We start from the raw sequence: 16,184 nt of genomic DNA on the forward strand, positions 1-16,184 counted from the left end.
TCTCCGGGCGAGGAAATTTCCATCAAGATCACGCGGAGCCCCGACACGGCTAAAGAAAAGTTTAATATGTTTGTTGCGCCCGTGCGTCGAAGTTTGCGTTAGTTTGCACAAAGAACGAGCGAAGCCGCGCCGATCAAACGCGGGAGTTAATAGAGGTTCGTAGCAATTACGGGCTTAGCGCAGGGCTCGGTGCATTTTCGTTTCCCGGAGGTTTCCTTGACACGACCTACGGCGCAAATAGCCTTCGCCTGACGTTTCTTGATAAACCCTTTCCAACGATTCCAACTATTTTTCAGCGCGGCTGTCAACCTTTCGTCGACGCATCGTTTCCTATTTCCTCCCTGTAATCTCTACCATTGATAAAAATCCTCTCGACGGTGGTCGAAAGGGGTGAACAGGTAACCTTGGTAAAGATATTTCCATGGTTCCTATGTGTTACTGCTAAATAAGTTAATATCTCGGATGGAGGATAGTGAGTTTTGTGAGATTGAGCTTTCTAACTGTTTATTTCGCACGATGCAATTAACCCCTTGCCTTACGATTTAATTTCCAACTGTGCGTGCGAAAAGCGACACCAAGGTTTGCTCCAGTAGACGTATCGCGTCTCTGAGACGTCATTGTAAGCTAAGGGGTTAATGTACGATGGTTGGCGATGATGTTTGATATGTGAGAAAGATGTTGATGGGAACAAACTGAGTTTTAGAGAAATCTCCTCCCTTCCAAGCACCCTTGAAAGGGGGTACGTATCACGTCGGAAAGAAGACGCTGCTTGAGGACGTTGGGGAAAGCTGCCATCTTTGGTCGACGAACAGGTCAACTTTCCCCAAATTTGCAATTAAAGGCTTTGAGGAAAAAATGTTTCTCTACCATGATCCCTGTCTTGAGCGATCTCATAATCTGTTGGTCGTCAGAAATGGACAAATCAAGAACCACGTTATTCAGATAAAATATACACGTCATTGACGTCATTGTAAGCTAAGGGGTTAATGTATGATGGTTGGCGATGATGTTTGATATGTGAGAAAGATGTTGATGGGAACAAACTGAGTTTTAGAGAAATCTCCTCCCTTCCAAGCACCCTTGAAAGGGGGTACGTATCACGTCGGAAAGAAGACGCTGCTTGAGGACGTTGGGGAAAGCTGCCATCTTTGGTCGACGAACAGGTCAACTTTCCCCAAATTTGCAATTAAAGGCTTTGAGGAAAGAATGTTTCTCTACCATGATCCCTGTCTTGAGCGATCTCATAATCTGTTGGTCGTCAGAAATGGACAAATCAAGAACCACGTTATTCAGATAAAATATACACGTCATTGACGTCATTGTAAGCTAAGGGTTAATGTACGATGGTTGGCGATGATGTTTGATATGTGAGAAAGATGTTGATGGGAACAAACTGAGTTTTAGAGAAATCTCCTCCCTTCCAAGCACCCTTGAAAGGGGGTACGTATCACGTCGGAAAGAAGACGCTGCTTGAGGACGTTGGGGAAAGCTGCCATCTTTGGTCGACGAACAGGTCAACTTTCCCCAAATTTGCAATTAAAGGCTTTGAAGAAAAAATGTTTCTCTACCATGATCCCTGTCTTGAGCGATCTCATAATCTGTTGGTCGTCAGAAATGGACAAATCAAGAACCACGTTATTCAGATAAAATATACACGTTTCGCAACACTTTTAATTCCGAGAATCCCGAGTCTTCGAAAATCGATGGAAAATTTAGAGTGCATCGATGTCGCGTGATCGTGATATTTTGTTCGTTGGGGGGGAGGGGGGGGGGCGAGCAATAACTTAAACAGACGAATCGTTGGGAGCTCGATTTTCGTCGTTTGAAACACGTTCCGCGTCTGCCGCGGAAATCGCATGAAATTCGAAGCCACGACCGGCCAAAGGAAATCGCGAAGCAGAAACGAAGGGAGGAGAAAAATGAGGAAACGCGATCGCAGGCGTCTGACGGCGCGCAGAGTCCCGGATCAAACGCGCAAGTTAATTGAGCCTCGTGGCAATTACGAGCTTAGGTGGCCGCGCTTAATACATTTTCGTTTACAGAGATTTTCTCGACTCGCGCGCGCGCGCCTACGTTACAGATACGTTCTTCGCTCGCTTTTCGCGTCCCTCTCCCTCCGCTTTCGAGCCTGTGCACCGCCAGCCCTTTTCCGCGCCGCCAAAGGAACCGGAACAGGGAGAAACCGACATGGAAATTCTGGGGAAAAAGACACGAAAAAAATTAGAGTGCATGGAAGAAAGGAGAAAATTGAGAGAAACGAATTTAAAAGATTTACGGGGCACGGGCGAGGGGGGAAGTGAGAAAAGAGACGGCGCGTAAAGAGGGGCAAAGGATCGAGAGCGTGAACCGCGAAATAATAAAAATACGTTATTGAAAGAAACGCGGAATCAACGAAAGTGGTCGCGGGTAGAATAAACCGGAGGTGGAACGAATCTCTTTTTGAAATTGAAATTACGAACGCGGAGCCACCCGACGTTCGACAAAGTGAAGAAAACGCGAGGAGGCTCTCGTAGGAACTCTAAATACGGAGAAAGAGTCGCGAAATATTCGCCGTGAGAGTAGACAAGATGAGAACACCGTGGAGCAAAAGCATTCGGGCGCAAGAAGCACGAAACAAAGGAAAAAATTTACCGTCGCGGATTTAGAACGAAAAGAGAGGAGGCCGGGGAAGTTAAAGGAATGGAGAATTCCGCGAGAGGAAAACCGAATGGGGTGGTCTAAACTGGCACGAAAGAAACCTCGTTTGCGACGAGCCGCGATTTCGCAGATCAAACGCACCAGCTAGGTGGCTGATTGCTCGGCATCCGGGGCACCGTTCTCGATCCAGCAGCTCTTCCTTGCCCTCTCCGGAGCACGCGAAATGCTTTTCACGCCTCGCGCGAGGAACGCTGATTGCGACGACGCGCGACTTCCGGCGCCGTTCAAACACTCGCGCGACATTCCCGTTCGCGCCCAATCTTTGCAAAACGAAACAACCATCGCGCCTATCGACGATACATTGTTTCCGCTAATTCGATTAACTCGTTAACTGACAACTAATCTCCAAACATATCTTACGATAACACTGCTATAAACCTATTATGTCTAAACACGCATCATGATTTCGTGCAACCTGACGACACAGAAAATCGACCTAGTGAGCTAGGTAGTTTCCTAGCATTGAGAGTGCTAGGTAGCTCGCTAGTATTGAGTGTGCTAGGTAATTAGCTTGCAAGGAGTGAGCTAGCTAGCTAGCTAGCAAGGAGTGAGCTAGGTAGCTATCTAGCAAGAGGTCAGCTAGGTAGCTACCTAGCAAGAAGTGAGCTAGGTATTTAGCTAGCAAGGAGTGAGCAGGGCAGCTTGCTAGCAAGCAGTGAGCGAGGTAGCTAGATAGCTATTAGTGAGCCAGGTAGCTAGCTAGCAATGAGTGAGTGATCGACTAGAAGTTTTGGTTGAAAAGGTACATACTAGCCTATCTCAGTGTCGAATCGCGGAAAATTAGGTCGTTCCGCATCAAACGGAAACAAGAACGTGTCGCCAACTTCGAACAAACGATCATCTTGTCGCGGTAAACGAAAAACAACACCAGGGTCAGATCAGAAAATCAATATGCTGTATCGGAGAACCGCCATTCAACCATCAAAGCACTCGTGAAACTCCGAAGGACCGATGAATGGAAATATCAGAGAGGACATTAAACAACGGACGAGCTATATGAGTAGGACCTTACACCGTAAAGACTTTCGTGCCCCAATCTGACTGCCATATCGACGATGACGATCAGTCGAGAAACTATTCACTGAATTAGTACCGATGGGCAGACAATAAAGTATTAAACAACATTATAAAAAAAAACAAATTTTTGAGAAAAATCGACAGGGGGTAGGTGCCCAAATTTTTCAACAAAAAAAAAATTTCAAATCGTTCTGGAAAAATTATTTCCAGATGCAGGGGTCAATTGCAATCCTTTTTGGTGAATAGACCTACCCCCGAAATCTTATCCACTTTTTAGAAAAAAATTCGAGAAGGTGTGGAATTTTTCGACAAAATTAAAACATTTCAAATCGTTCTAAAAAAATTATTTTTCGCTAGAAGGGTCAGTTACAATCATTTTTGGTGAATGGACATACCCTCGAAATCCTAACCGTTTTGGAGAAAAAAATTCGTTACCGAAAATATAATTTCAGGCCAGAAATGACTCTCAAAAATTGCATGCGTTCCTTTAAAACGTCATAACTTCTGAACGGATTGGACGATTTTAAAGTTCCAAACGGCAAACAACGCGTATTTTACTGTAGAATATGCAGGAATTCTAAAAAATTCCGAAAAGTTGTTCCTTGACCCCGTAAAGTTAGAAAACCCCCATAAAAATGGTCCACTTTTCAAACGCCCATAACTCCCACAATAGTGAATATATTTCAATAAAATTTTTTTCTGAAGTAGAGCTCATGGGTACCTACAAAAAAGTATTAGACAACTTTTCTGTATTGCGTCAAATAAAAGTATTAAAAATAAAAAACGAATTTCTAAGAAAAATCGACAAGGGGGTAGGTGCTCAATTTTTTTGGAGAAAATGAAAAGTTTCAAATCATTCTAAAAAAATTATTTACGGTTGCGGGGGTCAATTACAATCCTTTTCGGTGAACAGACATACCTCCGAAATCGTAACCATTTTCGAGAAAAAAATTCAAGAAGGGGCCTAAACTTTTTGACTAAAAACAAAGAATTTCAAATCGTTCTGGAAAAATTATTTACGGCTGGGGGAGTCAGATACAGTAATTTTGGGTGAATAGGCATGGTTTTCAGCATCGAGAGAGATCTGTTTTCGTTTGGTGCACGGCGATCCTGGCGAAAGAAAGACACAGGCGCGAAGATCCGAGGAGAAACACGTCGTCGCGAGAACATTTTTTCCTCAAACGCATCGAAAAGGTGGGCGAGGGGCGGGAAGAGGGGATGGTCGAACGGGGGACGGGGAAAATGGATGTGGCAGGGGGGTGTGCGCGTGGCCTTTGATGCCATTCTTACTCATCAGCCCCGCGTATCGTCTCCCTTATTCCCCCAAATAGGTTTTCCAGATTAAATAAACTGTTTGCACCCTCGAAGGCAACCAAGTTTCTGTTGGAACACTTACCAAAGCGAGCGAACCACCGTATCCGGTGGTCAAATTAAAAGCGTTCCCGCGCTCGAAACCGCGGATCGTACGGAAATACATATTTCCCGTAGATTATTTTTTTCTTTCTTCACGGTCAATACGTATTTTTTAGATGGCACCAGGCACGAGACACGAGACACGAAGAATTCATTCCGTTAAACGTGTATTCCCCGAATTCGAGAATCACTGTACGCCCACCAAAATTCTCAATATTTGTAATTTATGTTAGCGTTTTCCCCATTCGACGATAGTAGTTAAATTGGTATGTAATTTCTATCGCGCGGAGAGCACTTTGTCTCTAAAATACCGTCCAACTAGTTGAAATGTTTTCGGGCAATTGCCGCGGTAAATTGGAAACAAACAAGTTGCCGAGACGCGTTGCCGTCCGCGCGAGTCAAAATTTTAATTAGCATATATCCGGTCAGCCCCGGGATCAGACATTTTTAACAAATTAATTGCATCCACTTGTGCCAGTGCGCGCTCAATTTTCTCGTGCATTAACCACTCCAGCCGGTTACGTAGTCTCTTCAGCGGGAGGGAAAACGAAGGGAAGAAAAGGGAAATGTAAAAATCTCCGCTTAAACGGAGGAGGATACTTTATCCGCTCCAAGTGCGCCCGCTAAACGCGCAACTTTTTCTCAGGGTTACGACTCGTCGATGCACGACGTTCCGTCATAAAATGAAACACGAAGTTCCCGAGGAGTGGGGGGGGTGTGGGGGTGGGGGTGGTTAAGGGTGTAGCGAGAACAGGAAGCGAAGTGAAAGTGGAGAGCATCCCACTCACCGAAACTTTCTGCCCGACGCTCGAGGAATACTGTTTCGAGCATGCTGCTGCAACCACCACGCTTGCGGATCCGTTCCTCGATAAAGTCTCCCGACGATCGTCCGAAACCTTCCGACCAACTGCACTAGCAGATTTATTCGTTTATTTACTTTCGCGAGTTTCTTAGAAACTCTCCAAACGCGTGCTTAACGCTATTTAAACTCTAAATATAATGTTTCGTTTAACTTTGCACCACGACTCGACGGTTCAAGCCTTCGCTCATGGTAACGGGAACGTTTATAATTTTTCTAAATGGTACCGCAAAAATTGCCTCCGAGTTGCTAATTACTTGTATTAACGCGTTGGCTGCCTAGAGTAAAACCGTACAATTTTCGCTAGACGCGATCGCGGACCGCGTAACTCGAAATTTCACGTGACTGAAAAAATAAATAGTACGATATAAAACTCCTCGACGTCGCGTAATGAAAATGTTATGTAACGAGGGAAATTCGCCATTGTCGAAGTAAAAAAAGTTAAACGACAGTGGTTGCGAGGAGAGGAAAACGGAAAATTACAGGTCCCACGAGTGGCTAAGTCCCGTGCAAACGATTCCGGTACGAAACAGAAACGAACGATTACGTTTGCTCTTGCATTTTCACGGAATATATAATTACATAATACCGGTCTGAGAAGATTTAGGGGAAAGAGCACTTTTCGTGAGAGGGTTGACGGCGGACACTCCCTCGTCGACGCAAGCGCAGTTCCTGCTCATTGTACTCTTTCCTAACCCTAAACGCAAAGATTATATAATGGCTTTCCCGCTGGCGTTACATTCGGAGGAGGAATATTCGTCGAACTCCGCAAACGGGGGAAAAAGATTCAAAATTTGTTATTTTACTGGACAATTGAGATTGTAATTTTTACACCTTGGATTTAAAAATTTTAATAACGCAGCTGCCTATTGAAATTAATATTTAAGGGTCGTTGAGTTTGGTTTTCTCGACGGTTGAAATTCGTTCCCTAACGATATTTCGTGAGCGTCTGGGTCCGAAAAGACCAAGCGAGGTCGATTCTTTTGTTCGAAAGCAAAATGTACAGCAAATGAAAGCAAAACCAGTAAAAATGGTTTCGGGCAATTTGTTTACAACGTAAAGCCGCGATGGAAGTTTCCATCGCTTTGGAACGAATATTTCTTCTTTTTCCAAGCACCGAGCTAAAGAATTCTAATAGATTGCACTAGGTACTGATAGAAAAAGTAATGGGCGCACCCTGTATATGTATGTATATCGAGAAATCCGATCGAGCAGGAAAGGGGGTTTGATGAAGCGATCGAAACTGTTCCGAGGTCTCCGTAATCGGTCGCGTCTCGAACTGGCAGCGGCAATTTAGGCGGCACTTATCCTGCTACTTGTCGGTGAATGGCGTCTTTTGTACTTCGCGGTGCAAGAAGAACGGCGGAGGGGGGTTGCGGGGGCGGCTGGCAAAGCAGCAGAAGTGCGGCCGGAAGCGCGCGGGAAGAAGCAACAGCTAGCTGCTGGCGGCGCATTCGGTTTTAAGTTTGTCACAGTTATAACCGCGGCTCCGTCTACGAAAGTGGGTTAAACGAAGTTCCGCGATACTTGGCCGCAGTCGGCACGGTTCGTCGAACAGCCGCCGATACGGATCCCGTTCCTAGGATAGAGAGAGAGATCGTTGGATGGGTACGAGATCATCGATAAGGCTCCTCTTTCCACACGAAGGAAGAGAGAATTATTTATGCGTAAGGAGAAACGTGAAACGCGAATGAGTCGAGGGTGGACAGGATCGTCAGGAAGCCACGTGGTCGTATCGAGGCGCAAAAGTTGAATAAATCGCGTTCCAACCGGTGGCAGGAGGATTTTCCCTGGTGAAAGCACCAACGGGGTAGAGGAGAAACTTGGCGGTCCTAAGTGGCGTGCAAACAAGACGAAGACGATAACTTTATTTACGGAGCTTTATGCACTGGGTGTTTGAAACGATCGCTGTTAAACGAAACGGGCCGCCGCCGCGCCGCGTGCACCGTTTCCCTGCGGCTTCATTCAGTTGCCGCGGCACGGTAACAGAGTCGCGATAAAAAGTGGGTTAAAAGAAGAGAATAGAAGGGAGAAGTTTCACGGATCCTCGACTACCCTTTTGGCGATGGGAGAACAAAGACAGGACAAGGGGATGGGGTGGACGTAAAGGCAAGAAAGAGCCCAGGTAAACAGAGGAAAAGGGAAATGGTTATAAAGAGACAAGGATAAATCGTATTAACGCCTATTTTCTGCTACGTACGCGCACGCATACACACCTCCACGCACTCCGCTATCCGTGCACATTTCGTGTACATAGCTGGTACATAAGTGGCTACCTATATAAATGCACGATACACGCGAAGGAGGCACGGGGGTACATACATCAATCCCTCCCCCTCCTCCTTTCGTATATACGAGGTATTTGCACATTCCATAGGTGCACGAACACACGAACGCGTGGGCGCGGGCACGATATATTTAAACACACGGTAGGATCGCGCGTCTATATACATGTAGATGCACGTGTGTGTGTGTGTGTGTGTGTGTGTGGCAAGGGTGCCGGTACGTTTGTGCGGAACGTCTGCATGCAAGCCGGTGGACGCAGGCGCCGGTAGCCATGGCGACGATTCCTTCGGATTGGCCGCAGCTTCCACTTGAATCCCCGGCGTCGACCCCCGCTGCCGGCCTCCGGCTCTGACGTACTATCCGCCACCATCGATAACCCCTCTGGCTCGTAGCTCTCGTCCACCCCCGTTGCCAACCTCGTCTACGATTCACCCTCTCGCTTCCTCCTACCCCCAGCTATCCCGATCGTTCTCGCCCTCGCCCTTTCTTTCCTTCTCTCTCTATTTCTGTCTTTTCTTCCTCCACTCCAGCCGCCCCGTTCTACCCTCGGAGGAGATCACTCTCCACCTCCTTCCAGTTTCCATGTTTTTCATCTTCCTGTGTTTGACCCGCGCGTCACGGCCCAGATTAAACATTCTAACGCAACGAAGACCTCCCCGAACTAGCAAATCGCTTTATCGCCCGTAATCTCGACAAGTAGGATTTCACGCGCTCCCGATCGGTTACAAATTTTAACGCGCGTCTTTCGTTTACACCGGTGACACAATCTCGAACAACCACGACGCTCGTCGGAAAAATTCAAACGCCTGCCTGACTATCCAACGAGGGGGACGAACAATGATTAAACTTTTCTAACTTCGACGCCACTTACGAATACAAATTGTTCGAAGTGGGGTATTTAAAGAGACAGTTCGATTAAAAGCACAACGTCTTTGGTAACGGCGGATCCAATGTCGAATTCCTCGCCATCGATGGCGTGTCGATACGAAATATCTTTCGAACGCTCGTGGATTCTATTCGCGAGCAACAGGCGAAACTTTTTGCAGCCAGATATAACGGCGCGTGAAACAATCGACAAGAGAGAGAGAGAGAGAGAGAGAGAGAGAAAGGTAAAAAATGAAAGCGAGGCAGATTTCTTCGCGTTAAATAGAATGCTAATTGGTTGGGAGGACGCGTTTCCGTGTCCCGTGTGCCCGCGCACGCGGAAACAACCAGGCTTATCTATGGCTGCTGTGTCGCGAATACTGGACACTAATAACGCTGTAATGCACTGGAGTTAATTAATCGCGAACATCGGCCGGCGGAGTCTTTTATTCTCGACATCGATACCGCTTCCCCGGGGGGGAACTTACACGTTCTTGGAAACTACATAATACACGATACTCTCGGAAAATTAACAGTTTAGAAATTGTTCGATCGGATCGTAACTATTCGTTCGTTTGTTCGAGATTTACCTGTAAATTGATTCGTCGTGTCGTTTCGACTTATTGCGTAACCCGATCGAAGAAGGCCATTTTTACGTTTCGTTTCTGCAAAATTTCAAACTAACCCCCCACCCTCTTTCGCAAAACGAGTACAATTTTCCAGTAATAACACTGCACTTACTTAAATTTCTACGTGCAGTTATTTAAATAACCTCGTTTTCATGCAAGAAGGACAAAAGAAAATTTGCAAGAAACACGTGTAAAAGATTGTTTTGGGAAGTCGGTGGACGCGAAACTATTCCTACAAGGAAATAACACTCGACGCTCCGTTCGCCTAGGATGCGTTCGAAATCCGAAAATAAACCGAAGCTAGTACCACTTGTACTAAAACTATGTTCATTCTAGAAACAGGTGTCTAAAACTGGACGTTACGAAACCCTGTGTTACGTTTAAATACTCGCTGCGATCCAGACGTCGTGTTTTCGTTTCGTGAAACATCGTTTTTCGAAACGAGGTCTATCGATCGGATTCTAGTAACGATAGTGGTAACATAGCCAAATGATTAGACGAATCGGTAACCGATACTCGAAACGTTATCGATCGGTTTAATGAATCTCGAATATGAATTATCGTTCCTATTACTTTGAATGTGTAATATTGTCGCATTTCCGGCACCAAAACAGAATTTGCATATTTAATGGAGAATAATATTTAATTTCTATTTTGTCCGATATAGTGACGAACGCATACCCTATTTTTACCATCCGCAATGTATTATAAACGATATCGTTCTCGTTTAACTATTACTCCATCACGAGAGGATGGCGTACTAACTGCGGAGTTCTCTGTTCCCTGCGTGAAAAGTGTCGTTCTAAACGATAATTACGAATGATGCGAATATTTCTTAGTTCCCTGTTCGGACACGCCTGCCCGCGTTTCTGTCAGAAACACATTTACATGCCCACGAATGGGGAGGCGCGTAATCACTATACTGACACTCGCTACGAACGATCTTTTCCTACTCCTCCTTTTTTTTTTCCAAGTTTGATCGAACATTCTGGGATCGCTACTCGCGCTCAACGCGACCAGTCGTTGATCGAAATTCGGTAAACGGACGCATTCTTTTTTTCTCGTTATATATATGCACGAAACAGAAAAGTAGGTGAGAGGGCCACAATTAATCCATTTTGTTAGTTTGTTACTTTGATCTATTGTTCGTGACACTGTGCGCCGTTTCTTGACCCGGCTGTCCCAGTAATCGTAGTAAAATCAAGTCGAAAACGTGCACGAAAATGACGTGGAATTGCTTAAAAAAAAAAAAAGGAAAAAGAAAAGTAGTTTTGAAATCTGAATGCACCGGGGATAGTCTTTACGCGTAAGTTTGGTAAACGGTGGTGGCGTGGGAACGAGCGCTCGCGTCACACAACGAGGTTAATCGTCGCGTTCGGTTCCGGGGTCGCATTCTCCGCGATACCTCGACCGGATGATTTCGGTGTTCGAAGTAATTGCACGCGTTGGCTTCGTTTATTCCCGCCGAACCGCCGAATTTGTCCACAGTCTATCCGCCTCCTCCGGTGCGCGCGCGCGACCGACCGGCAATTTGCGTTTCACGACTGTTGCTCGAGCAACTGGAACAAAGAATCGCTCGAAAAGGGACAGGTCGCGGACGGTAAACGGTTTCGATGGCGATGAACGTCGCTCGTTAATGAACGCGTGCCGCCGATAATTTAAAGGGAACGAAAATGGGTTGAAAGCACGCGCCGCCCCGCGTTCCTCTTCGCCTTTCTGCCGAAAATCAAGCCCGTGTTTCTGCCACCATTTTCCGACCATTCTACCAAACGTTTATGATTTCAAAGATCAGGTTGCGTGTGTTTTTTTGTTGTAAAAAGTTGCTCGTATCATCGAATATCGCGAAATGTACGAATGCGTGAGCTCGTAGAGCTTCGGGGAGTAGACAAAGACAAACTGACACGTGTTCTCTTTCTCGATACTCCGAAGCTGCCCGAAGTAATTTCGGACCGCCTCGTGGGAGTCGAGAAAGCAAGGCTCACCATTTGCCTTCTCGCTCTTGAACAACTGAAATTCTTTTTTTTTTTTAACATGGACACTCCGAGGTCCCTAAATAGGGGGGGCATTACCTGCTAACTCAAGTTGAAGATCAGTAGAGACATATAGAGACTAACAGAAGTCAGCAGAAGCTGGGAAAGGCTGACAGAGTAGCCAGTAGTAATCGTTACAGGTTGTCAGAAGTATCAGAAGTGGTCAGCAATGGTCAGCAGAGGCCTGTAGAAAAATTCAAAAGTACATAAGACGTTCCAAAAATTACTACGGGCAGATTCGTAGAATCGAGAAAGAGGGCAGTGTCAGTTTGGCTTTGTCGACTCTCCGAAACTGTACGAGTTCACGTACGCGTGATCCTGGCATAGTGTGAGAAAGTGGAATGAGGTGTTCCCGGTGCACCCGGGGCTCCGTCTGGCATCTCTGGGGATACCTGTGCAAGTAGGGAACCGCGTGGGCGGGTGTACACGGATGGGACCGTGTAGTCGAATGCGTCGGTAAATATGTGGGCCGCGACTAGGAAACTGTATACCGCGAGAAACCGTGTTCGGATAGTAGTCGCCTTTAAAAATGAAAAACACTGGATGCGCCCTACAAAGCCGGCAGCCATATACGCGATAGATCTCGGTAGAAATGCGTACGCGCGATTATTCAGCTGAACGTATCAGCATCGAACAAAGGGAAAAGATTTTTTTCTGACGTCATAGTTTTCTGGAAGTTCGGAAATCGCTTTGTTTCAAACGACGTGCAAACAGACGATAGTTTTTCTCCGCCTTCTAAACGATTTAAAATTTGGATTTTATCTTCAAGAGATATAAACTTTCTTTTTAACCCTTTCCTTGTTTCATTTTGTGTTTGACATCGTGCAAATCTAGGGTTAATAATTACTTTATTATCATTATATCAGGGACAAATAAAGAATGTTACCTACAGTATTGTGTAATTTTGTCCAATTATAAATCACAAATTAAGCAGCAAAAAGCTAAACGAATGGAAGGTGCGGACAAAATTTTCGAAAGACTTGGTCACCAACGAAACGTACTGTGCAAGAGCTCCGAGACGACTGATACCGATGTCGTAAACGGCTAAGAGATAAGCTTGAATGTTTATAGAAACATATCCGGTTAAAGTCATTCATTGGGTGCACGGAAGGAACTGATGGGACGTTGTTGAACGGAAACCGCGTTCTGAGAGTACCGCGTTATAGGAGGGTTGACTGTATTCGTGAGATATCGACGCAACGATTGACAAACTATCAGGGTTATGCAACTCCTGTCGATGAAATTATTCACATACGCAGCAGTAAAATTGTGTGTCCTTTGATTAGCAAAACGATGGACGTGTACGATCAATCCTTTCTGGGTAACCGGTTTCTCTGTGTTCTAGAAATTTCTATCCCCTCTTCGATATTTTTCGTTCGCAGCTTCCCATTTTTAGCGCGCCAGTCGAACCGGCGGGGATATTGGTAGATAAAAATTGTTGCGTCGAGCGCGCGTCCATTGTTGATTTTAAAAAATTCTCTAAACGAGGCGGGTATCTTTGTTCCCAGGGATCAGAGCCGCGGAAAGGGGGTAGATAGGAAGGCGGGGTTGATAGATTTCGAAGCGTGCCGCCGTGTAATGATTTGTTTTTCTGAATTTCGAGCGCACTGCATTTTTCCGCGAATTTATTAAAGGGCCGCGCGAACGCGCGGGGGTAGGGGGGGGGCGGGTATTCGAGAACGCGTGACGCGCGTTTAATTGAAAAAGCTGGCCACGGTGGACCGGTGTGTGTTCAGCGTTAAATAATTGTTGTGTTTTTCAACGCGACGGAAGAACGTAATTTCGGGCGTGGTGAACGGACGGAAAAAATGCAGCCGCGCTCAATATTTGCGGGTTTCCCCGTTAAAACGATAATTCTGATCGTACTGATTTTTAACGCCGAGCACGCGTGACGCGTGTCCTCCGGATCGTTCTCGACGCGTTTCTCGGTAATGGCGGAAATCTTGATCGATTTTATCATTGTTATTACTATCTTGTTTAATAACATATAAAATATATATATCATTTTTCACTGTATACTATATTTTTGGAGATACCGTGATCACTGGTGCGCTACATAGATAGGTCAGTAATCGTTTATGTTGCGAGGGTAAGACAAAGGTGAACCAGGATACGGCGCGCGAGGGTTAAACTCGAAACACAAGACTCGATAACGCGAACGAGATTCGATCCGTCGGAATTTGGTTCGACTAAGGAATCTCGATAGACGGGATCGCGCACGCGCAAATAACCATGGGAGATAAACACCCGAAAGCATATAGGGGTGAAAGACACACGCGCGAGTAACTCGGATAACAAACAAGGTGTGCACAATCTGAAGTAGAACGATAGCACGGTCCGGCGATCGTTTCGGAACGGTCGTCTGCCACGGATGATCTTTCCCGCCCCTCCGACGGTTCCTCTGCCCCACCACGGGACGCACACCAACCCCCGGAGCATGGTGCTCGGCAGGAACCCTCTCCTCCGCAACCCTCGCGGCATGGCCCTGCTCGGCCGAACGAACGAGAGAACCCTTCCTCCCTGCCTCCAGAGCGCCTACGCCTCCCGCGTTGCCCCGGCAACCCCGGCTTGGGGTTGGCCTCCGCCTCCTCCGTGCACCACGGCTCCATTCACCACCTCCCCCACCCTCTGGGCTCTTTCTCCTCCAACTTCTCCTCGTTCTCCGACCGAGAGACTATCGCGGTCCTCTTTCATCCAGCGATCGGTCCGCTCGCTCTCGCGGACCGCTGGCTTCGACTCGGCCCGTCCCTACCTCCCTCCCTCCACCCACCTCCATCCTCTCGGCGCAGTTCTTCGCTCTTCCGCAATCCTCGGTTTCGACCTCGTCTCGGCTCCAATCTCCCCGCGGAGCGAGCGAGAGAACCAACGAACGACGACACCGTCGCGAGCGATCGGTGCACCAGGGAAACAGTGACGACGAAACAAGTGGGGGACGAACGAGGGGTAGGAAGGGAAGGAAGGTCGAGGGAGGATTTTGGCTGCTCTGGAAGCCAACCGGATTAACGTATCTCGAATAATTCATGCATACTCGCCTGGGTAGCAAGAAAACCCGTCCGCGTTCCATGGACCGGGCCAATTTCGACTTTGGCCCCCGTCGCGCTGTGCTGACTCTATCTATGGCGAAGACGCGTTCCCGCTCTATTGAGAAAATAATATCGATCGCGCGCGCGGGGCGGCTGCAACCCCTCCGGGGACCAAGGTGAGAATTCTAGCGTCCACGTAACTCCTCTCTCTCTCTCGACGACGATGCACAGTTAGGCGACGAGGGGGGGGTGGAAGGACGGAAACCGGGAAAGGAAAGTCGAATGGGCAAATTGGGATTGTTAACGTGCGACGAATGCGTAAGTTGAAAACGAGGGGTTTGCACCGGCACGGTTCGAAACGCGTCAGGGGTGAAGTAATGACACTTTTAGAGAACACGGACGAACCTTGATATTCCAACGTACTTTTCTTGCAATTCTTTCTTTATCGATCTTGCTTGGCGCGTAGGAAATTCTACCCTGTTACGCGGTAATAATTTCCCACTAAATTGAAGCTTTTACTTAAAAGCGTTCTACTACCTGCGGCGGAAGAAAAATAAACGTACCCCTAAGTACAGATGCACAGGGGTAAACGAACATATTTATCGGCGCGAAGTACGTCTATCGACAGGAGCGAGTTGACCAAGGTCTCCTTGTCTACGAGCCACCCGAGCGAATCGAGTTTTCACGTGTGCAAACTCCGTCGGAAAAGAGGGCGCGTAGCTGATCGGGGTTCGTCTCGGCTCCGGCGTCGGCCTGTACCCCAGAAAACGACAACCCTCTTAACGTCGCCGAGGTGACTGTTACGATGTTACGTGGCTGGTACGACAAATGCGAGGAGAGGTTCCTTCGCAGCTTTTTCCATTCCCGGAATAGGGTGAATCGAATTGTCGCCGCGTAAGAGGCTGAACGACGTTCGGATTCGATCTTCCGGATGGAGACGTCGCGCGTGTGTAGCCGTTCCCGAGCCACGAAAGGGAAACATTGTCTTCGTCTTCGAAGAGGGTTAAATCGATGGTAAACTCTTCGTGGCTGGTCGACCAGAACGAAGAATCTCTCGCGACTTCGATACTCGCTAAAAGAGACACTAACGCGGTATTATTGTTTATTAGACGAGCTAGACAAATTCTATCCGGTACTGCTTAAAAATTATGCATAAAACGGAATAATTAAGTAGAAAATGTTGCCTGAATTGAATTTAATTGAAGGGTAAACGAGATAACGATACCCAGCACGTGGGAACACGAACTTGGCCGAACCCCAAATGTTTTATTTCAATTAACAATCGATAACGGTCGGTGTCAAGTTTTGTTTGTCAAGCCCGCTGCAAGATTTCCAAGAATTGACGGGGGCAGCGACTGGCGAACGG

This window comes from Colletes gigas, unplaced genomic scaffold (assembly GCF_013123115.1).
Source record: "Colletes gigas isolate AHSC1104 unplaced genomic scaffold, ASM1312311v1 Colletes_gigas_Sc00001, whole genome shotgun sequence".
Taxonomy (NCBI): Eukaryota; Metazoa; Arthropoda; class Insecta; order Hymenoptera; family Colletidae; genus Colletes; species Colletes gigas.